The 25,313-nt window shown below is 41.4% G+C and overlaps 1 pseudogene; it reads right to left on the bottom strand.

The window, feature by feature from the left end:
• Positions 1-25,313, bottom strand: part of LOC108929564 (polymeric immunoglobulin receptor-like) — a 41,080-nt pseudogene that overhangs the window by 6,000 nt on the left and 9,767 nt on the right.

Raw genomic sequence — 25,313 nt, 5'->3', positions numbered from 1 at the left:
AGAAGAAAAAAAAGAAAATTTAAAAATACAAGTGAAAAAGAATCCTACAGCAAGAAAATACTGTGACGCGCAACACCACAGGCGGCGTTCATTACGAACAGTCTATTTGAACACCGGCACCAGGAAAATAATGCTCTCGGTCCGAGGACCCCGTCTCACTCAATAATAATAATAATACTACAGTATCACTATTATATTGTAACGACCCACGTAACTGGTGTTCAGGCGGGGAGGTGTGCTTAATTTAAATAGTTGGATTATGGGAACATTGTTAATAACGTGTGCAACCACTAGGGGCACTTCGGGGGGAAATAGTGGGGTGACCGTGTTGGCGAGGGTGTCGAAAGAGAGCGGGGAGGTGCTAAGCAAGTGGGGAGAGTTGGTTGTAGGCGCAGGTCCTGGCGAAAAGGAGATCTTCAGACCGATCCCACGGCACTATACGCTGTAGTCTTATTGTTATAAATAAGCATTATTTTAACACTAATTTCTGAAGTTCTTATGATAAAAGGGTTGGCTGGGGCAAAGAAGGACACACAAATGTTTACAATAACACTGGCAAGAGGTTTGGTGCAAACCAATGGAAATAATGCTTTTGGTTCAAGGGCTCCTTTATCTCAAGGATCTGCACCCCAATCCAGCCTGCTCAGCCTTCTTTAAGCTTTTCTTAACCTCTTTGACTTTTTTTTTTTCTACCCCACATGCCTGGCAACAGCAAATAAACACCTAACTGCCGTAAATCCACGTTTCAGACCTCAGCTCAACAACGACAGGCAGACCCCTTGGAGCATGAGATAAACAGAAGCCATAGACCTGAATTCAGAAGTTTCAATCTTTGCCTACTGTTCTGATTCCCCTTCTCCCTACCACCTTCATTCCAGCTAAAAGAGTTTTATCATAAGAGCTAAGTGAGCTTACATGTCTTCTTTCCGTTTCCTCTTATATGAACCATGTGTATTCCATCCATTTTCTATCCCGCTTGTCCTAGTAGGATCACAGTGCCGTCACACTTTTCTGTTACACATATTACTATATTTTAACTTATGTTCTTTCCTCTGTGCTGCTGGGTTTTTGTGAACCAAAGTGCTGTAGGTCACTTCATCATTTTTGGTGGTCGGTTCAGAGAGAAACATTCAGTGTTCAGTCATACTGAGTTATGTTAAAATGTTTATTGACATTAAAAAACTTAGTTAATATAGAAAGATTTGTATTGTTTCAGATAAAAAATTCTGTAGAACAGTGAGTTCAGTTGAAGATGGGACTCAAAGGGAGAGAATGAGTTAAGTAGAAAAGACGTGAGACAGAAATGCCCATTTTGACTCTTTATCTCTCTGTAAACACCCACACCCACACACATACTTTTGAGTGACACAGTGAACCCGATGTCGGTCTCTGAAAAGAGAAGTGATGGTAAACAGTTCAGGCCACTGGTTCATCTCACTGACTTCTCCTGCTCTGTGCTCTTTATGATGCTTCAGTTTATCTGCTTTTCCACAGAACATGACCATTCATGTCAGTTTCATGTGCTAAAGCACAGTAAAAAATGCAGTAACTCTTACTCTGTCTGTCCCACTGTTTCCAGGTAACCATGAAAACAGTCAACAACATCGGCAGAATTCCCAGCATCACCAGAGAGACCAGAAGTGTGAGGAGACTCCAGGTCTCCCTTGAGGAAGAACTATGACCAAAATATCATTTTAGATAGTTTGTAGGTGATGTTTATAATAAAAATCTTAATGATTTGATAGAAACCTTAAGCTGTAAATTACCCAGTATAAAGTTTGTGTAAAATCCTTACCGTGGTAAATCAGTTGTGCAACATTTTTTCTTTATTGACAGTGACTATGGAGACATCAGGAGGAAACGCAGTAATTGTCACTTTTTACTCGGGTAAAAACTTAACCAGCTGTAAAAATGGGTAACTAATTATATGTAGCTTAATATTGTAAGTTGCTTTGGAGAAAAGCATCAGCTAAATGAATAAATGTGACGTAAAAATTAAGTGTACAAATTGCTCCCTGCCTACTATTTAAGGAAGCTACTGCAAAAACACTGGCCTTGAGGACTTGAACCCCTGACCACCTCTGAGACAAGGAACATGTCATATGTAAATGTCTGTTTTCCTTTTATAATTCTCAGGTGTAGAAACAACACCATCTGATCTCCCTTTATTCCCCATCCCCTGTGATTCCTCTGTGGGCTTTATGTATGTTTAATACTTTTCCCCATTTGATAAAACTTAGAAAATCTGTAACAGCTGAGCAGACTGGAAAACATATGTGTGTTCAGCTTGCAGCTGTCAATCATAATCAAGAAAAATGTTTCAGAAAGCAATGCATTCATGTATTTTGCAAAAATGACAATGAACCAGTTGTAACTTATATTTTGACAGCCTGTTTTATTTTGAAAGTTTCTGACAACTGCCACAGAACCATTTTAGCTGTGTCTACTTTTAAATATACTGTATATGGGTAGAGTCATCCTCAGTTTCAGGTCCATCAGATCTCCACTCCATACCAGTAAGTGTCAGTGTCCTTCTCCTGTAGGTTCCTCATGGTCATATAGAAAACCAGCTTTTTGGGGTCATCAGTGATGGACACGTCACCTTTCCTCTGTGGTGTGTTGGTTCATACCATGGTACTACAGGATGGCCATGTGTACCCTTTACGCAAGTTTTTTACATGGTTTCTATATTTGTGGTCATAGTGACATGGGATGGTGACAGATCCTCCATGTTGTGCTGATATGTTTTCTAGTCTCATCTCACACACTTTATCTACAGGGACAAAATTTCAAAAATAAATGAGGTGAACAAGATGTCCTTATAATTTTTTTCCATTTGCATCTGTTGATCTGTTGTGCAGGTGGGAAAATTACTATGAGCAGTGTAGCCCCATGTGTGAATCATTATAAATCCCTTTTGAAACAGGATTCAGCTAAAAACGAAAAACAATTTTAGATGTCTTTAACGTGGCCGGCAGGCTATTTCTGTTCTTTTAACTCTGTTTATTTTTAAAAACTGCTTTTCTCATCTGAGTGACGCAGCGCAATGAATCATTGTGTCCACAACAGCAGAAAAAAAAAAAAAAAAAAAAAAACAGAAATAAATACAGAAAGAAAAAAACAGCAGTAATGATTGAAAGGGTAGATATTGGGTTTCAATAATAGCTCCAGTGTGAAAAGAGATCAGATATTCCTAGCAAACTACTGTGTTTAGGCAGGAAGATGTGCTTAATGTAAATAGTTGGATTGTGGGTAAATTGTAAATAACATGTTAAACCACTGGGGGCACTTCTGGGGGAAATGATGGGGTGGTCATGCTTGCCCGGGTGCTAAGACGAGAGGCTGGGGGCACTAAGCAGGCTGGCAAGGCTGGCAAGGCTGGCAAGGCTGGCAAGGCTGGCTTCAGACACAGGTCCTGTAGAAAACAGGGTCCCTATACCAAGAGCATCGTTTCCCCGTGTGCTGGTGTTCAATAGGATGTCTGAAGTAAACAGTGTCTCCGCGTCCTTTTTCACCCCATCCAAACCCATAATGCTGAGTGCCACCACACATACAGGGCAATCTTTAAAAGATGTAGTTTGGAATTCTGCACACGTTTGTCCTATAGCAGGTAACTCTGGAGCCCTACAACTACACATCATGAATAACCATCCTTGCACAGGCTTCCTAGAATTCCCCAAGGGGCAACACACACAAACATAGAGAACTCTCCACAGTACTGAGCTATTTACACCCCTGGCACATACACAATAAATTGACACTTATTTATTTAGCAGATGCATTTATCGAAAGCAACTTCCAATGAGCTCTATGTAGAATTATCACCCTACGCACCTCACCAAGGTGACTTACACTGCTAGATACACTATTTATACTGCGTCACTCATCCATACATCAGTGGAACACAAACACTCTCTCTCTCTCTCTCTCTGTCGCTCACACACATACATCAGTATGTTCCACACCATTGTAGCAGTTGACTGAACAGCACAGAAACTTGGAGCAGATTTTTAACTAACTTCAGAAAATATTCTCATTTAACTGTTTCATTGAAGCCATACTGGTAGCTCTACATTAACATCAGCATGTATTTGTTTACATTTATTCTCTTAACTGACACTTTTCTACAAAGCGAGATACTTCTCTGGGAACAGTACACAAATTTGTGTTTGACAAACTTACACACAGACACATGATTCTTGAGTTCAGCCAGTTTGTCATATTGTACTAAATATGCCAATACACATCACATGAATTATTTTTTGTTTTGAAAAATTATTAAAGAGATACTTGTTCATGGAGCACTTTGGACATCACAGAATAAGCTTGAAAGAGATGATCATTGAGATCTTTCTGCTACAATGGTGTGGAACATACTGATGATGGAGCTGGTCAGAAAAAGCAAAACCCCAGCAGCTTCCTATTTGTCATGCTGTGCAGTGAAAACTATAAACAAATGGGTAAGACACAGACACACACATTGTCTGAAGTCGCTTGTCCCAAGCGGAGTCGTGGCAAGCCGGACCCTAACCTGGCAACATAGGGCACAAGACTGGAGGAAAGGGGACACACAGCCAGGATGGGACACCGGTCTGTCACAAGGCACCCAAGCAGGACTCAAACCCCAGACCCACCAGAGAGCAGGACCCAACCAAACCCCCCCAGGTATGACAAATAGCAATCAAAATTAGAAAAAAAAACCTCCATTTCTTTCTTTTCTCAGTAGGAACCCACAGGAAGCAACATTTCTACTATTGGTCATAAGTACAGGAAGCAACAAGGCAAACAGAGAACAAACCGCAGAGTGAGAGATCACTGTGAATGTAGAGCAAAGGGACAAAAAGAAGTGAAGAAGCAGGAGCAGCAGTGAGCAGCACTGGAGCCTCATGGCTGGGTGCAGATCAGACATACACAGGGCTTTGCAAAACTTTTCAAATCCCTTCAGCGTTCTGAAATACTGTATTGCAGGGGGTTTACTGTATCGGGTGGCACAGCGAGTAGCGCTGCTGTCTCACAGCACCTGGGTGGTGCGAAAGGACATGGGTTCGATCTCTGCTCAGTTTGTGCCGGAGTTTGCATGTTCCCCTGTGTCCGTGCGGTTTTCCTCTGGGTGCTCTGGTTTCCTCCCACTCTCCAAAGACATGCTGTTCAGGTTCGCCATAGTGTGTGAGCAACAGAGAGAGAGAGAGAGTGTTTGTGTTCCACTGATGTATGGATGAGTGACGCAGTATAAATAGTGTATCTAGCAGTGTAAGTCACCTTGGTGAGGTGTGTAGGCTGATAACTCTACATAGAGCTCATTGGAAGCTGCTTTCGATAAATGCATCTGCTAAACAAATAAGTGTCAATTGTGTATGTGCCAGGGGTGTAAATAGCTCAGTACTGTGGAGAGTTCTCTATGTTTGTGTGTGTTGCCCCTTGGGGGATTCTAGGAAGCCTGTGCAAGGATGGTTATTCATGATGTGTAGTTGTAGGGCTCCAGAGTTACCTGCTATAGGACAAACGTGTGCAGAATTCCAAACTACATCTTTTAAAGATTGCCCTGTATGTGTGGCGGCACTCAGCATCATGGGTTTAGATGGGGTGAAGAAGGACGCGGAAACACTGTTTACTTCAGACATCCTATTGAACACCAGCACACGGGGAAACGATGCTCTTGGTCTAGGGACCCTGTTTTTTTCCAGGACCTGTGTCTGAAGCCAGCCTTGCCAGCCTTGCCAGCCTTGCCAGCCTTGCCAGCCTTGCCAGCCTTGCCAGCCTGCTTAGTGCCCCCAGCCTCTCCTCTTAACACACTAGCAAGCATGGCCACCCCATCATTTCCCCCAGAAGTGCCCCCAGTGGTTTAACATGTTATTTACAATTTACCCACAATCCAACTATTTACATTAAGCACATCTTCCTGCCTAAACACAGTAACATTGTTACAGTATGTAATCCTTGAATATGCCGTGTGTTCTGAAAGTGCCGTAATTCTGCATGTAATAGCTTCGGTGTGGGGGGGGTCCTACAATATTTTAGAAAGGGATTATACACATACATACACGCACAATGAGTTATTTAAATATAATATTTGGCAACAAAAAAGAAGCACTGACTTCCATTGTGACTCAGTCCATCAGCAGGGTTTACAGAGCCCTGAAGAAGAAGAACATGAAGGATCAATTAAGAATCAATCTATTCTCACAGCCAGGTGAATTTACTCTACATTATATGTAATTATGTATTTATACCTTTTCTTTTTTGTGACAGAACTGTAGACAACCTCATCAGCTCCTTGTGTGGAACTCTGGAGAAACACAGTAAACCAGAATATTTAACTGCAGGTGATACATTTCAGCTCTGTGTGAATCAGATATTGTCTGAACTTTTTCATTTTACTTTATCATTTTTCATGGGTTGAAGGTTATAAAGACAGAAGGACTTAAACGTACTTTTATTGTAAGTGTCCATATTACAAAAGCAAAACTGAAGTCCCTTAAGGCAGCTTTATGTCCATGTGAATCAGGATCCAGAACAGAGATAGAAACCAGTAAAGTACCAGATTTAGCTCAAGGTCCATAATTTCATACTGAGTCCACAGAACCTGTCAGAGGTCCATATCTTGGTAACATCATAAAGAGCAAATTACACTACAGTTTACACTATAGTATATTGAAGGTGTGTTACAAAGTTATTATTACTGACTATAATTTTGCTGATACCTTCAGCCAAAGTAACTTGTAATTTTGGGGTTTTTACACTAAATGCCTAAAGACACTTTATTGATTTATTTACTGTAACTGGAGAATTTTTCCTGGAACAACTGAAGCTGAGGACTTTAATCGATGATCCTGCAGCAGGAGAAGGGATTCAATCCCAGACTCTTGGACAAGTGAGGAAACAGCTTTAATCACAGTGTCACCTACTTACACATATTAAGTGTATTAATACAGTGTTACATAGTTTGCTGATGAACTCTTACTTTAATCCATTCACTGTCAGAATTTACTTGCTATATTATACTGTATGTTCATCTGTTCTGCTAGTAATGAAGTATGATGCTTTGGGGAAGAGTGTAAATAAATCTCAGTGTAACATGATGGATTCCTCACCTGTTAAACCCAATAAACAGCATAAAATGGTCACTGTGTATCATCAACCTCTTATTGTGTTACAGTTTCAGACATGATACAAGTATAAAGTGGTACCTGTGTGCCCTGTAGAGCTACAGTGCTGTATAGAACTTCACTACTGGGGTCCACAGGGGGCTGGAGAGGAACAAACACTGTAAACACGCATTGCAAACACACTGTGTCACCATATGCTACTGCTGTCATACTTTACTGTACAGCTACACTATTAGATTACTATATTTTACCTTATGTTCTTCTCGCTGTGCTGTTGGTTTCATGAGAACCAAAGTGCTGTAAGTCACTTGATCTTCATTCATGGTGGTCGACTGAGAGAGAAACACTCAGTGGTCAGTCATACAGAGTTATTTACATTAAATTGTTTATTAACATTATGAACTGTTCAGTGAATTTCACAGTAAAGTACAGAATGGACTCTGTTGTTTCAGATTCTAGATTTTCTCACAGAAGAACAGTACATTTTATAGAATCTGGAGATCAGAGGAGCAGAACGAGTTGAACAAAGAAGATGAGAGAGGAATGTCCATCTTGACTCTTTACCTCTCTATAAAACACACACACACACACACACACACACACACACACACACACACACGCTTTTGAGTGACACTTACAGTGACAATAAACCTGATGTCTGTCTCTCTGTTCCTGCTCTCTGTTTTCCCTGAGAAGAGAAGTGATGGTAAACAGTTCAGACCAGTCATTGGCCTTCATGAAACTCTTTTTGCTGAATACGATCATTTGCCCATAATTACTGAAGAACATAAAACACTTACTAGAATGAGTGACCAATGCGTTATAAATCAGTTTCATCTGATGTCCATTTCATAGGAAAAAAACAATAACTCTTACCTAATCTGTTCCGTAGCATCCTGGTAACCATGACAACGGACAATAGAATCAGCAGCATTCCCAGCATCACCACAGAGATCGGCAGTGTGTGTGAACTCCAGGTCCCCCTTATTTTAGTAAAGTAAACAAAATTATGTTTATATGATTTTGGTTGCTTAGATATCTTAAAATAAAGAAAATATCGTTGGTTGTAAAAATCCTTACTGCTGTAAAGTCGTCGTATTTATTTTGTCCTCAGTGACACTGAGTGTGGAAACAAGAGGAAACACGGTAACGGTCAAGACTCCCTGATAGTTTGTAGTTGAAGTCCAACCTGTTCTCAGTTCATCATCTGGAGTCAAATTTTCTGTCGTTTGTTTAACTGAGAGTGTAGTTACTGTCAGGGGTCAGATAAAGATAGTACACACACACACACATTTTCAGAACCGCTTGTCCCATACGGGGTTGCGGGGAACCGGAGCCTACCCGGTGACACAGGGCGTAAGGCCGGAGGGGGAGGGGACATACCCAGGATGGGACGCCAGTCCATCGCAAGGCACCCCAAGCAGGACTCGAACCCCAGACCCACTTAAAGATAGTAATATTTGATTATTAAAAATGACATAACATTGTGTAGAGTGTAAATGTAGACAGGAAATTGTTTCAGAACAGTAAACAGAAGAAAAAAACTTCTGATTGATCAAAGTCAGTTGCTACCAGGGGACATGAAAAGTACAAATTTAAATATCTAATGTTCAGTTAATTTTTAGGGGAAATTCTTCTCAGTATAGATATGAACAACAGAAGAAACGCAGTACAGTTACAGTGATCATGTTTCATATCTCTGTTGGTATGAATTCATACAGACATATAGAATATATAAATACAGAATATTTTGCCATAATGCTCCTTCACAGTGTTTAGAGCTCAGACCTTTAGTTTCGATCACTGTCTTTGCAGTGGTTTTCTGTGGGACAGCAGAGGAGCCTGAACACAGAGACAGAAACAGGGAGAGCGGTGAGAATCCTCAAGTTGTACAGTGTGCGTGTGTGTGTGAGAGTGTGAAAGTGTATTATAATTTACTAGAACAGTCCATTTCAGTGTATGTGTACAGAGTCACTACAGACGGTGACAGTCTCGCACCACTGACCACGTGCTCAACGATCACACTGATCAGGGAGGCAGGGTATAAAGAGGCTGCCCGGACTCTCCACATTGCAGAAAGCCTGGTTCCCATCTTGTTCCCCGCTCCTTACCCACCCTGTGGTTCCTCGGTATGGTTTCCCGGTTCCTCAACTCTCTGCTCCGTGATCTCAACTCTGGTTTCGTCTGCTCCTCGTTCCGACATATGACGATCGACCGACTCCTGCCTGTCCCTGACTATTCTATTGTCTGCCCCACTACACAAACACGCACCGGCGTTTGGGTCCGTCCGCGGTATCACCACGAACAGCATAACAGACAGTATATGAAAGGTGTCATACATCTGTCATCTTACCTGTAGTTACTGTTAAGTACAGAGATGCAGAGTTGTCTGTAACTTTAGTTCCACCAATCTCCACAGCGCACCAGTACCAGCCAGAATCCTTGTCCTGTAGGTTCCTCATGGTCACAGTGAAGACCAGCAGATCGGGGTCATCAGTGATTGACACGTCACCTTTACTCTGCCGTGAGTCACTATGTACCATAATAGTACAGGTTGACCAGTGATACCCTTTACACCAGTATTTCACATGTTGTTTATATTTCTGATCATAGAAACATGGGATGATGACAGATCCTCCTCTGTGTACTTCAATCTTTTCAAATGTCCTCACACAGGTGTGACCTACAGGGAAAAAAATTAAATGGTGAATTTCTTTTTTCAGCTGACACGTTTCCTCTAAGATACTTACAATGATTTACCCATTTATTAAGCAGGTAAATGTTCACTGTGTCACTTCAAGGTAAGCACCTTGATCCAAGGTACAACAGCAAGAGGTACAATTTGAACCCGGATCTTTCAAGTGCAAAGCAGCAGTTTTAACCACCACCCAACGTGTTGTACTTTTACTTGTATTTGAGAAAAAAATATTTGTCTGAATTCATATTATATCGGGTATTTTTAGCTCATGGGAATGTGTTGGTTCTGGAAATGTTCATATACTCAGTCATTCAGGAAAGAATAGATTTGTTAGTGATCATCTTTGGTTCTTCTTGTTATGCTTCCAAAATTTCATCTTAAAAAATGTAAATTTACTGGTAAGAAACCCCTCCCTGTTTAGTTACATCATGACAACAAGCGGTGTATCCATATCGATCTGCAGTGACTGTAAAGTCCTAAAGACCACTAAACTGTATCTTTAGAGTATTTATACTTCTTCTCTAGCCTGTGTTTTTATTCCACTCACATTAGTTCTGTTCTCCTCTGTTTGTGTTGATTCTGTAAAACTGATTTCTGTTGTGTGTCTGAATAGTTAAGAATTTAAAGTAAAAATGTGAAAATGAAGAGCACAGATAGAAGAGGAATCTAAATGTGTCGTGGGATCATCTCAGTCAATACAGAGAACAACTGCTGAACTATGTTCATATTAGAAGAAAGAAAGAGTAACAAACAGCAAAAAGAGCAGCACTGTAAAGCTGTGTCTCAATATATGATACAAGCATTTAGTCCTGTACAGAATCACAGGGAATATTACATTACAGTGAAGTGATTTTCCACCTTCAACAATAGTGATGATCAGGTGTCCTCTATTACCTGAACTGTGTTTTCAGACCAGGAACTAATCATGAGTACTGTACTATGGTAAATATACCTTTTTTTTTTTTTTTTCAATAAATTTGCAAAAATTTCTAAAATCCTGTTTTTGTGTTCCCATTATGGTACTGAGTGTGAAAAATGAATTTTAATGATTTTAGCATAACACTGCAACATAAAAAAGGTGAACAAAGTGAAGGGGTCTGAATACTTTCAAAATGCTCTGCATACAAAATATATTTGACTCAGATTTCAACACTCATGGGATCAACTCTATTTATCTCTGACGCTTTTGGTTCATATCCACAACACGATAACCGAGTTTCCTTTCCCACTTTTGCACAAACACGTTCATTTGAAAATTGCGATGCTTACATGGAATATTTGAGTCGGTTTTCAGTATTTTTGTGCTGTACATTTGTTTGCTTTTCAGTGCTCAGGAATACATACTACTTTAACTAAAAATGAAAGCTTAACCCGAACCCTTTATCATAACTTCCACAAATTAATGTGACTTTTGACTCTGGTGTCAGTAGACAAGGAGAGAAAAATTAACACCTGCACACGATATTCGATTTTTTTTTGATGTGTTAAGATGCTTACTAATTTTTACTCATTTATACAGTTAATTACATTTACACATAATTTTAGCTTGTTTAATTTACCCAGCTGTATAACATTTTCTATTTAAGCATCAGTGATAAATTAGTTTCATAACTCTGGCACCATGTATTATCTTGTAACTTTCCACACTGTCCCCCAATGTTTCAGTGAGTGTGTCTTACCTGGTACCCTGGTGAAGATGAGGATGATGAAGAAGAAGAGCGGAGCCATGTGTGTGTCAAAGTGCAGCTGTGTGTGAGTGTGTGTCCTCTGTGGTGTCACCGTTTGTCCTCAGTCACTGTCCACTGCATGCAGCACCAAAAGAGGAACTGAAAATACACGCACATGCACGCAAACACACCTTCTTCTTTTTCCTGCCAGAGAGTTGAATCTATTGCTTTCATATTTTAGACTTTTAAAGAAAAATTATGTGCTTCTGTCTCATACATCAGTATGTAACACATTTACATTGTGGACCAAAGGCTATTAGAATTATTTTTGTGTCATACACTGAATGGACTCGACCCATCTGGTAGTATCTGGTGGTGGAATGGTCTGGTCTTCCAGAGTAGAGAGTGTGTGTCGATGGTTAGAAACAATGAAAACAATGAGGTGATTGAGCCAAAGAACACAAACAATCTACCACGAATTCACAGAAAGGTGGGCTGCGGTGACTCAAGTGTGCAATTCAGTTACAAACACTGAGTGCTAGAAATAGTTCTGAGATTTCAGTGCCTTAGACAAGTGCTCACTTGGAGATGAAGCTGCACATATTACTTGGTGATGAGGGACTGGAGATCTTGGAAGATGTGAGGATAAGAAGACTTGGCAACATCGAAGACACAAGAGCAGAGGGTCAGAAAACACTGAAATATTTCTCAACTGACCACCAGACAGACACTGCTCAAGAACCACAACTCAGCAACTGTCCTTCATTCCCCCATTTTACAGACCTGTGAGTGGTGACCAAGTGACCCTGAGCAGAACCTCTGGTGGTCACTGGGGTCCTGCATCCAGCGGTATGCTAGAAATAAAAGAGTACAAATCACAAAATAAGCTCGAAAACACGACTAAATGTAGAAATATGGTGGTTGTTCTCCCAAAATTCCAGCAGTTACTACAACCGGAAATTCTCTCTCCTCCTGAACAGTTTCTCCTCTTACACAGTTTTAAGCAAGTTTTTTCTTCAGAAGCTCGCAGGTCCTTGGGAAGAAGTGACAGTCGAGTTCCTCCATCTTTGTTTCTCAGTATGTAGGTGAATTGCCTTTTATTCTCCATCTGTTGTACCCTGGTTTTGATGAAACCATTTGTTAAATGAATAAATACAAATGAACGGACAGAAGAGTCGAATAAAAGGTAGTTGGTGAAGGGCCAAGAAGTGGTGGAGCAGTGCAGCTCGAAAGGCCGGTGGGAAACTCCAGCACCACGACATGTACAAGAAACACTAAGATGCAATTTCTTTCATCTAAGATTCACAGGTCATAGATAGAAACCTGTGGTCAAGACTGTTGTGCTCACTAAGAGGCAAGTCGTGAGCTGGTTGTGGGTCATGACCATGTTGCGTGTGGTTGCACTTGCTGCGTATGAACTGTTCATTTACTCCTTTACTGATGCTCTTCTCCAACAAGACTTACAAGCCATTTACAATTATTTCTCCATTTATATAACTAGGTAATGTTAGTTGAAAAAGTTAGGGCAAATACCTTGCTCAAGGGTGTTACAGCCAACTAGGGGATTTGAACCTGATACCTTCAGGTCCTAAAGCAACAGCTCAAACCTATACACTACAAGCATCTGCTAGGAATGTCACTCAGTCCCTTGGAGTTGAGCATCAGCTGCAGAAGGGAAGGTGTATTTATGTATTTGTTTATATTTCATTTACAAATGACTGCTGATCCCCATCTACGTGACAAAATATGTGTTGTCTGTGTATTTTAAATCTGAAACTGAAATTAGAATGGATTTCATACAAGCACACAATGAGTTTCTAGTTCGTTCCATTCCCCTCTTGCCGTGGAAACCGTGCAAGTGGTCTCTACGAGTCCGATTCAACTCAATGGAACTTCCATCCATCTGCAAATGAGTTACAAAAAATAAAATGCGAACAGATGTTTCATTCAACCAGTCTTCCACAACTGCTATAGTCCTTTGACCCTCTATGTCCCAGTCCTCTGTCACTCACTATCATGTCCACAATGTGTCCTTCAGGAACTGTGGCTTTCAAGACCTCTTCGTTACTGCACTTCATGTTTCTGATCATTTCTTCATCTCCTTCCATCCTTTCATTACCACTCCAAGTCCATCTTCCTACGCTGTGCCCCATGTCGTGTTCTGCTCTAACTTAGTTTCAATCTTAAAAGGGAAACCAAAAAGTGTTGTTGGCTCTGCAGTTTACAGAGGGGTCCTTGTATTCCTCAATAGAAAAAAAAAAAGGAATAAACCAGTCTGTAGCAAATAATCCTCACAAACCTTTCAGTTCCAGAATTGTCAAAAATAATGACATACTGGGTTGGTTTTTCATTCAGGTTATTGACTTCTTTATTAGTCACTGTAGATGGAGGTAAAAACGTGGGGTCAAAAGTATAAAATGGAAAGTGGGCACACAAAAAATGAAAACTGTCACATGGTGAAAACTATGTGATAATACACATTTGTTAAGATACATACTGCAGAGCCTGTGACACGCTGAACGGTGGCCTGTATAGCCTGTGGTCGTTATACAGACGTTGCTATTTGCGCAGTTTTTGTGCACTGACTGTGCTCGTCAGGGTAGCCGGCTCTTGAGAGGCAGGGTAGTAGCAGAAGGGGCGGCTGTGGATTTCCCATAATGCATTTCTGTTGCTTGTGTTGTAAAGAGTCGTGTGCAACCGCTGCGGGGACCTGTGTGAGGATTGCTGATCGACATGTCAATGGGGGGTGCATGTGTGTGTTGAGTGGGTGCTTGTGTTGAACCATACTGAAACATTCCTGTTACAATTCTTTTTCTGAAATTTACTGACACCATGGTAAAGGTACCGTTGTATGGTAACAACCTTGCAAATGTCACGCAATTCAAAGGTAAGTTGATCTGTTTTTGCATTTTATCACAAAGAAAGTTAAAAGGGTTTGTGTGCTGTTCCATTACAACCTTCTACTATGAATGGTAAACTCAGTTAAAGATAGTAATACACAAGGTTGAGGTAAACACGGTATACAGAAAAAACACAATAGCATATTCACCCATCCCACCCCCTATTGTCTGAACTGCTTGTTCCATACAAGGTTGCAGGGAGCCAGAGCCTAACCTGGCAACACAAGGCATAAGGCTGGAGCGGGAGAGGGGACACACCCAGGACAGGGCGCCAGTCTACTGCAAGGCACCCCAAAGAGTGCTTGAACCCTAGACCCACTGGAGAGTAGGAGCCAGTTCAACCCACTGCACTACCACATCCTCCCTATAGTATATTCAGTTATTCTGTAATATATAGACTTACTATGTAAAGTTTCCTGCTAGTTGGTGTTCCCATTTTTCATACTTAGTTCAATTTCTATAGCAACTATATACAGAAATAACACGTATAACTGAAAGGATACAGGAGAAAGTTTCACATACACTAAAAACAATGGTACTGTGATGTTACAGCTGTCCTGACACACTGTTATGTAACGGATAACTGCTCTGCTCAGAAACATTGGTCTTTGTCCTCAAGTTACATATAATAACGACACTGAGTCAGTTTTTACTCAGATTGTTCATCTCTTTACTGGACGTTGTGGGCAGAAGTGAAATTGTGATCCAGGAGTACAGCGGGGGACAAAAACATGGAAACTGACATCAATTAAATTACACATAAGCTTAAATGAATGTTACCAAATAAAACCTAAAACATACTTTATCAGATATAGCACATTTTTAATCAATGCCATGCAGCCGGTTCACAGCACTGCTGCTGGAGCAAACTAATGAATACAGTACAGTGAGGTCTTCATCACGGCGACGATGGTGCAGATGAGGTAGACCAGAGCTACAGCACAGTGCCTCAACACATCGAGAGTGTGTCCCCTACTGGATAGGAAACAGCATCAAATTGTGTAAATGACAGGACTCCTGCTACTGTGCAAACACACACTATTGGTAACCAGCGATCCTACGGGAGGGCTGAAGTCGTACCACGAAGATGGGGTCCAAGGCCACACAGAGAGCACACTGAATACGAACACAGCCGATCACAGGGTAGCCACACACACTAAATAGAATCACCAATCCACTGAAAAAATGTGTCTGTCTGAAACAAATGTCCTCTGCCATACTTTCATTTCTTTAATTCCATCCCTCTAACACAAACGTCAATCAGAATTGACGTTTTCGATATACTGAGGACAACTCTTTTGTTCCAGAGAACCAGTAAAATACTTACCCTAGTAATTCAGTGCTGTTAGAATTGTCCTTGGATTTATTGATAGTTAAGTCAGCGGGAGAAAATGTGTTAATCGTCATTCCTGTTGGATGAATTGTCATTGCAGGTGAGAAAATACCTGGTTAAATTAAAAACAAACAGATTAATTGAATATAATCATTTTGAACTGACCACAGTCCCTTTCTGCAGGAATCACAAGTTAGAAATATAATTAATTATGATATTAAGTGACATTGGCAACACAAAGGGTTACATTTAAAGACCAACTGCATTAAGATAATATGTCTTTAGTGTGTTTCAGAACTCAAATTATTGTGTTTGATAACTGTTTGCATTGAGTGTAATAAATGCAAGGGGTCCTCCTAGACAGGTGCTCACTGACACCAATGAACCCAGGTGAATGAACCCTATTAAGACACCGAGTCTCTGAAAGGGGTCTGGAGAGGACCCGAGGGAGACACCCTGCAGCGTGTACCTATTAGCAACTGGGACAACACTGGTGTGATTTGGCTCATACTTTCCAGGACATGTATTTTGTTTCAAACAGTTTTCATTTTATCTGCTAGTTTGTATGACTAAAACTAAAATGGACTAAAATGTAGAGAAGACTAAAACAGTGATGTGTATAAAATTGCCACGTACCTCTTGTCTGGTCACCAGTCCCTGAAAAAACAAAGACATGAAGGAACCAATTGAGGACTTTAATGAACAGAAGTAGAGGACAGTCACTGTGTCCCCCATTTACAGCATCAGTAAGAGTGAAAGATGTTCTCCTACTGTGAACACAGTCATGTAGAGAACAAACCTGCAGATACAGCAAGATACCAGGAAATGAACCCCTGATCTCCTCTTATGAAAGTGAACACAATTTCATTCATAATCATCAGCTTACTGTTTCTAATCACGCGATGGACTGACGTCCTGTTCAGAGCGTGTCCCCTCCACCTTCGGCCATGCACCCCATGTTGGTGGGTAGACTCTGGCTTGCCGCGACTCCGCTTGGGACAAGCGGTTGTAGACGTTGGTTGGTTGGCTGGTTGGTTGTTTCTAATTATTAAAGGCAGCATTGCATGTCCATCATCTTCCTGTGTCTCCACAGCACACCAGTAAGTGTCAGAGTCCTTCTCCTGTAGATTCTTCATGGTCACAGTGAACACCGGGTGGGTGGGGTCATCAGTGATGGACACCTCACTTTGTGTCCGTGGTGAGTCAGTGCGTACCATGGTACTACAGGACTTCCAGTGATACCCTTTACACCAGTATTTCACATGGGGTTTATATTTCTGATCATAATGACATGGGATGGTGACAGATCCTCCTGTCTCTGCTAATGTCCAGCTCTTAGTCCGCACATTCTGAACACCTGTGGGGAACACAGCGGAGAGGAAAAATAGACTTAAAAATGTGTATGTTGTGATAACAGTATATGTGTATAAGTGAAGCTATCATGGAATTCACAAAGACCAGGAAGACTCCAAGTCTTCATATGTTTTATACAGGGATTCAGCAGCACAGCTGAGCATCAGTCACATGTCATGAGTGACCTGAGTCCCACTAGATAATGAATGAACTCTAGGTTTTTCTCCGTTTTACTGTTTTCATGCTGTATATCACTCATTTACTAAATTGTATATCACATATACATTAACATGCATTGGTTAAAAAAGTGTAACAGTAGAAACTGTGGTTAGTAGCATCAGTAGACAAACACACTGGACTGTGTTTTAGACAGACCACATTTAGAGTGGACAATCCATGCATCTTCAACAACCACTTGAACAGAGCAGCAATGCAGCAAGCCAGAGCCTACCCAGCAACACAGGATGCAAGGCTGAAAGGAGAGGGGACGCACCCTGGGCAGGACGCCAGTCCATTGCAAGGCACCCCAAGCAAGGATCGAATCCCAGACCCACCACCCAGAGGGTTACGGCTGAATCCGCCTCGCCACTACGGTGGACAGTCCTACAGTACCAATTTAGTCTATGATGTCAATCTCCAATCATCACACACACACACACACACACACACACTTTCAGAACCGCTTGTCCCATACGGGGTCACGGGGAACCGGAGCCTACCCGGCAACACAGGGCGTAAGGCCGGAGGAGGAAGGGGACACACCCAGGACGGGACGCCAGTCCGCCGCAAGGCACCCCAAGCGGGATTCGAACCCCAGACCCACTGGAGAGCAGGACTGTGGTCCAACCCACTGCGCCACCGCACCCCCCCAATCATCACAAATTGATGTAATTTTAGCCAAATGACAATTAAGCAGTTAATAATATGACAGAGCAGGTAAGTCCTAGTTAGGGGTAGGAGAAGAACCACTCATCCATTCTACAGTTAAAGTAACTTAGTCGGTAGACAAACTGGCTTGGCTCTACTCTTTATATCAGAGATAAACTTCAACGCATAGAAACACACAACATATACTCAACTCTCCCTTCCGTGTCTGTTATACATGTGTTTGTATTTCACTGATACACTACTTACAGTATTGTGTTTAGACCTGAAAAAAAGACCCAAATAAGGTTTTAAGTACCACTAAATATTGACTGTCCTAGGGCGGCTCATGGAAATTGTCACGCCCTCCACCTCCGCACAACAGAGAACACCTGCTCCTGCTGATCACCAGATGCACACATAAAAGGGGAGCTTGGAGCGCAGCAAGACCTGGAACCTTGTTCAGCCTTGCTACTCACTCGCGATTCGTGCCTTAGCTCTCCCCGATTCCCCAATTCCCTGCCCCGTCCCCATTCTCGTCCTCGGCCTTGCCCTGCTCCTTGTTTCCCTGTGCCCTCTCCTCTATCTCCACGACTTCCTGGCTCACCACAACTTCTCGCTTGTTTGCCGGATTACGGCTTTTGGATTCACCCTGTACGACGTTTGCTTCCCTGGTAATCCTAGGCAGTTTCTTGGACAATGATTTTTGGTTTTCATTAATCATAGTTTTTTTTTTTTTTTTAAATGAAAATAACAAAGAGTAATGTAAGGGGAACTGTATTTCTGTCTCATTGCAAAAACACATCTATTGATCATTTTTGCTGATTTCATGTCTCATATCATCTAACATAACATCTGATATGTCTGATATCATGATTCATGTCATATCAGTAATACCCTTTTTTGATGAAAATGGTTCAATTCATCCTATGAGAACAAAGGGCGGCTGTTTAAAGGTCTATTTTTGTACTCTGTTGTGGTGTAGAAATGTATGCTGTGTGCCGCTGATGGAAGATGTGAACTTTTGCAAATTTTATAAATCATTCTTTTATTCTCACTTTGGCACTTTAATAAACACCTTCGTCACTAAACAGAGAATGTTCATCACTAACTCAACCGATGGAAATGCAAAAGTCTGGTGCGATCGCTGCTGAAAATATTGTGTGATATTACGGACATATTATAGTTGTAGCCCTGTAGCGCTACTAGGTTGCGTGTTTAATTTTGAATGTTTAAATAAAGCTTCATTAATTGGAGTCCTAGTTTGGTCGAAGCCCTGCCACCATATGTTGGGACGGGTGCAATCTACACATTGTGCTAGTTCTGCCCGCACTGTGAGTTGATTGGGGGGTTCAGTTTGGTGCCGAACCAATGAGAGAACAGGGGGGATGGAACGAATGGGAAAAGTTTCGAGACTTTTCTAGAAGGGTCGGGAGAGAGAGAGGAGAGCGTGAGACGGAGGTGTTCGAAAGAGCGCTCTAGAGTGTCAGGAGGCGATATTTTTCTGGTTGCTGGACGAGTAACCAGAGAGAAAATATCACTTCTCTGCATCGTGTTGGCGAGTTTTTAGTTTCTGTGGTGTCCTCGTGGTCCGACGAGACGTCCAGTTAAAACGACAAGTTTTCAGGGTCAGCCCGTCTCGTCGAACTGCTACGCCGGTGTGACGGAGGAGGACTGAGGAGGACTGAGGAGAACCCGATAGCGCTTCGTGCTACCGGTAACGCGCGAAGTTCCTCGGGCATCGCTGGAATTTTCATCCGCCCCGAACGCGAGTGGACGGGGATAAGGTAAACTGCGGGTTTTTTCCTCTTTTGCTCGCAAGAGACGAGTGAAGCGACCCATAATTTTGGGTCTCAACGCACACGAGCTGCGTCCAGGCCTGCAACGAGGGGTTTTTACGTGTGTTAAATACTCCGGAGTATGAAGTGTGTAGCACCAGGTTATTCATGCTTGTTGTAAGATATTGAGTGTACGTGTGTTTTCTGTTGGGTTGTTTTATGTTTGCATTCGTTTTGAGGGGATTTCCAATTTGGGGTTAATAACACTTTGAATATTATTTCTATGGGGGTTTGGAGAATTTATTAAATTGGAGGGTGGCGCTACAGTGTACTGAAATATAGAAATATTAAGCCTTAATTTAAGGCATATATTGTGTCAGCTATGTTGTATATTTGATTGAAATAATAAGAAATTAACAACGTATTTAAAATTACTGCAACAGCACATTTCGGTGTATTTGTACAGTGTCACTACAGACCGTGACAGTATAAGGTGTCATAGATCTGTCATCTTACCTGTAGTTACTGTTAAGTACAGAGATGCAGAGTTGTCTGTAACTTTAGTTCCACCAATCTCCACAGCGCACCAGTACCAGCCAGAATCCTTGTCCTGTAGGTTCCTCATGGTCACAGTGAAGACCAGCAGATCGGGGTCATCAGTGATTGACACCTCACCTTTACTCTGCGGTGAGTCACTGCGTACCATAATAGTACAGGTTGACCAGTGATACCCTTTACACCAGTATTTCACATGTTGTTTATATTTCTGATCATAGAAACATGGGATGGTGACAGATCCTCCTCTGTGTACTTCAATCTTTTCAAATGTCCTCACACAGGTGTGACCTACAGGGAAAAAAATTAAATGGTGAATTTCTTTATTCAGCTGACACGTTTCCTCAAAGACACTTACAGTGATTTACCCATTTATTAAGCAGGTAAATGTTCACTGTGTCACTTCAAGGTAAGCACCTTGATCCAAGGTACAACAGCAGGAGGTACAATTTGAACCCGGATCTTTCAAGTGCAAAGCAGCAGTTTTAATCACCACCCCAACGTGTTGTACTTTTACTTGTATTTGAGAAAAAAATATTTGTCTGAATTCATATTATATCGGGTATTTTTAGCTCATGGGAATGTGTTGGTTCTGGAAATGTTCCTATCCTCAGTCATTCAGGAAAGAGTATATTCATTAGTGATCATCTTTGTAATTATTTTTCAGTATTATTGAAAAATGTACAGCTTAGTGTTTATAATATTGAAAGAAAGAGATGTAAAGAATATTGGTTCTTTTTGTTATGCTTCCAGAATTTCATCTTAAAATCATGTAAATTTACAGGTAACAAACCTCTCTCTGTTTAGTTACATGGTGACAACAAGCAGCGTGTCCATATCGACCTGCAGTGACTGTAAAGTCCTAAAGACCATTAAACTGTATCTTTACAGTATTTCTACTTTTCTAGTAGCCTGTGTTTTTACATCTTGGACATCAGTGATGATCAAATGTCTTGCATTACATGAACTGTATTTTCAGACCAGAAACAGCCCGTATACAGTAAGTACAGTACTATGGTACACGAAAAAAATATTGAATAATTAAATTGCAGTGTAGACGCTGGGGAGTCTGCTCATTTTAGCAGAATAAAAAAATACTTTAATATTCATTTCTTTTTTCTTCCCTAATTAAGTCACAATGATTTATTGTTCAACAGCTCAGTCAAGGTACTATTATGGAGAAAAGCATTTAAAAAGTATATTTGCCCAAATCACATGAAATATATTTCTGACATTTTTAACATCAAAAAGAAGAGTAACTGAGTTTTGTTTCTTCACTAAAATACAAACATTTTTAAAGATGTTCAGTATTTTTCAAGACACTCAATTTACTCTGAAAATCCTTCTGTTAGGAATAAGAAAAAAAAAGTTTCTGAACATCTTTGCAGTGTTTTTGTGCTGTACATTTCTATGCTTTCCAGGTGCTTTAGATACATTTGATTAATTAAAATTGAAATGAATCCCTTTTATCAAAACAAGCACCACTGAACCACAACTCTATCCTCTCTCCTGCCACTTGGATTAATTGCCACGGCTCTAGGTTGACGGATGTGGTTTTTTTTTTTTTTTTTTTTTTTTTTTTTTTTGCTCTTTCTCCTGATTCGGCTGTTCTGCGAGCAGTAGCCCCCCCAATCCCCCACTTTGTCTGTAGTTGGGTGTGTACAATGTTAACGGTGTGTCCTGTTGCTGTTTGTGTGGTTAATTCAGCGAAAAACGGTTAGGAAACAGAATTCTTCCCTTTGTGTTTCTCACTTTTCTAGGGTCATGGCGGTCTTGTGGTTTTCGCAAGTCACAATGAACAGATTTTTCTTTCACTTGGGACACCGCTGTGTTCAACCAGCCTGTATACAGTCACTGTATTATCACTAATCTGCTCTGCAATAAACCCTTTTTTCTTAAAAGTGGAATCAGTTTTCTTTCCTGACGCTGAATGTGGACAATGTGTCCATTCAACATGTTTATTTTTTACCCATTGTGTAGTTTTACGGTTAATTTTTAGCTTCCAAAGTATTATTTTGGTGTTCAGTGAGTGTGTCTTACCTGGTACCCTGGTGAAGATAAGGAAGACGAAGAAGAAGAGAGGAGCCATGTGAGTGTAGAAGTTCAGCTGTGCGGAGACGGAGTGTGAGTGTGTGTCCTCTGCGGTGTCACCTCTTTTTGTCCTCAGCCTCTGTCCACTGCGTGCAGCACGAAAGGAAGAGGAACTGAAAACACACTTTAAAAAAAGAAAGGAAAAAAAAAAAAGCCATTGTCACAAACCAAGAGTGATGGACAGGCTGGTAGCAAAGATTCAGTAAGATGCTGGCAAAAATATTATAAATAAAATACTGAATCTTGTTGCTGCTGCTGCTGCCTGTTCACATGCATTTCACTTTGTACTGTTACCCTCTTCGCTTTGGTACATTATTTCCTTAACATTTTCCGTTTGAACCAGGTTGGATGCCGGGAACGGCCTACCGGTACCCATGTTTGTCATTAACTATTAACATTTGTTGTTTTATTAAGGAAGCATGACAAGTACATGCAGTTGATTGTTAAAAGTAAACATGTATTGCAGTTTTTAAAAATCATTTCTGTGATCTCTTTGCTTTCCATTCAGCAATTTAATACCTTTGTTGTGCTGGGTAGCTTCTATGCCTCATTTTCTTTTGTAATGCAAAACTATTTGGCTTCGGTTAAAGTGTTTCGTTATTACTGAAGCTCAACTTTTTAACTATTTCTGTTCTGGGGGGGTGTGGTGGTGCAGCAGTGCAGTGAGTTTGACTGGGCCCTGCTCTCTGGTGGGTCTGGGGTTCGAGTCCTACTTGGGGTGCCTTGTAATAGACTGGCATCCCAACCTGGGTGTGTCCCCTTCAGCGTTGCGCCCTGTGTTGCTGGGTTAGACTCCGGCTCACAGCGACCCTGCTTAGGACAAGTGGTTTCTGCGTGCGTGCGTGCGTGCGTGCGTGCGCGCGCTTCTGTTCTCCACTGCTGCCTCCATCCATTGTCCATACCCTCACATGTATCTGCTTCTTCTTCCTGCCAGGGAGTGGTTTCTGTTGCTTGCCTAATTCAGGGCAGCACAGTGACCCAATGAGTAGTGCTGCAGTGTAAATCACCTTGCTGTGTGTGGGATGGTAACACTATAGGGAGTTCATTGGAAGTTGCTTTGGCGAAAAGTGTTTGCTAAATAAAGAAATGTAATTCATTTTATTCAGTTTATTACTCACAGGTCCTTTCATCATGTCTCTACATTGACACAGGTAGTGCAGGTGCCCCATGGTGTCTGGGTCATGCAACAGGTATGACACCCCCCTCAGCCTCACTGCTGGGTAGTTTAGGAGTTAGAATTTAGAAGTTCACATTCACTTATTCCATTATTCAGGGTTCCAGATAAATTGTTTACTTGTTGTTTCAATAACTGTGTACATTTGCAGTTCCACAACACTTGCCTTTGGTTGCTTTTGCTGTTTTTCCAGACCACCTCTTTGGCTCACTAGCGATTCTTTCTTTACTGCCAAACAGAAGTAACCAGTTTGCATCCTTGACAGTGCCCACTCTTCTTGGGGGAAACACCAATACAGCAGTGGTGTTCAAAGGCATTTGAAACTGTTTATTGTAACTGGAAGTGTGAAATGTGTCTTTATATGTATTGCTTTGGATATGCTGTCTTTTTATTGTGGATTTTCTGTAATTCGATGTTTTGTATGACTATGATATGGAGCCTTGACATTGAAGGCAAGAAGTTGTACAGCCCTGTACACTCTTGCTACACACTATCTGTTTGGATTGAAGATGCTGTAAAAAATGTACACTTTGCAGGGCAACAGTAAAGTCTTTCCCTGGCACTGTGCACTCTGCAACTTTGGCCATCAAATAAATCAGTGGATGCTACTGTTGTCAAGAGGAAAGCAGTAAACACAGTAAATGTCAGTTCTAGAGGGTCATTTCTCCTTCTGCTCTCTGCTGCTCGGCGAAGTGAAACCTCTTGATGACTGACTGACTAACCACATGTCATTAGAGGAAGCAGAAATGTGGACCCGTTACGTTTACTGAGTCACAGCACACAGATAGTTTGTGTTCACAGTGAAAAGTGATGCAAGCCTTGTGAGCTGGTTGTGGGAAGTGACCATATTGGTGTGTGCGTGTGCGTTTGTGTGTATACACTGTACATTGGGTCTGCTTCGGTCACTGGTCAGTCCACTGGAGGTTAGCCACAGCGGCAGAACGGAAGGTTCAATTACTACTGTATATTTCTTTACATTCATTTAAAAATTAAATTTCCTGAGTGCATACTGTGTTGTGTGAAACTGCAGTCAGAAAGGATGTCCTGATCCCACACAAACATTGTGGTTTAATGCGACAATGACTTGAGTGTTTGGGGATGTGAGCAGTTGTGCTGAAGATGGTTTTGAATTGCATTAATGGTGATTCATCAACAGCCTTGAGCACAACAGCAAGTATTTGAACAGCAAGTGGTACGGAACAAACTAGGTTTGCTTGAGACATTCATGTCTGCAGCTATGTCTCCTTCTCTTAATGTAATGCATAAATTGTACTTTTGCTGAGATGTACGTTGCTTTGGACAAAAGCATCTGCTAAATGAATAAATGTAAATGTATTTTAATGATCAGGGATGTTGTCCTGTAAACTGAAGGTCCCAGGTTCGAATTCTACTTCCACCATGGCTGGAGTGCCTTGGGATAACAATCTCACCCTCAACTGCAGTCTGATCTGTGGCCCTTAAAGAGAATATTGATTCAAAACCACACAAATCTCGGGTTAGGAGTTAGGGGTTGGGCTTGGGGTTAGCATTAGGGTTACAGTTCAAAACCACATGAATTTCTGCTAAAACAGATCACTGTGTTCATGATGCCATGTAGGTTCAACCAGGTGTTTGTATCTTTCAGTTTGAGGGGGAGGATGAGAGCAACCAGACATGTCCTGATGATCTCCAGCAGGCCGTCATTCCACCAGGAACAGGAGTGTTAGATCAACCAGGACTCATCAGTCTCGCTGATGTTGTGTCACTGGGGTCTGGAAATGCAAAGCACTTGGACTTTTGGATGACCGCCACGTT

This window comes from Scleropages formosus, chromosome 9, assembly GCF_900964775.1.
Source record: "Scleropages formosus chromosome 9, fSclFor1.1, whole genome shotgun sequence".
Classification (NCBI taxonomy): domain Eukaryota; kingdom Metazoa; phylum Chordata; class Actinopteri; order Osteoglossiformes; family Osteoglossidae; genus Scleropages; species Scleropages formosus.
This window is presented reverse-complemented; position numbering and strand designations above follow the sequence as displayed.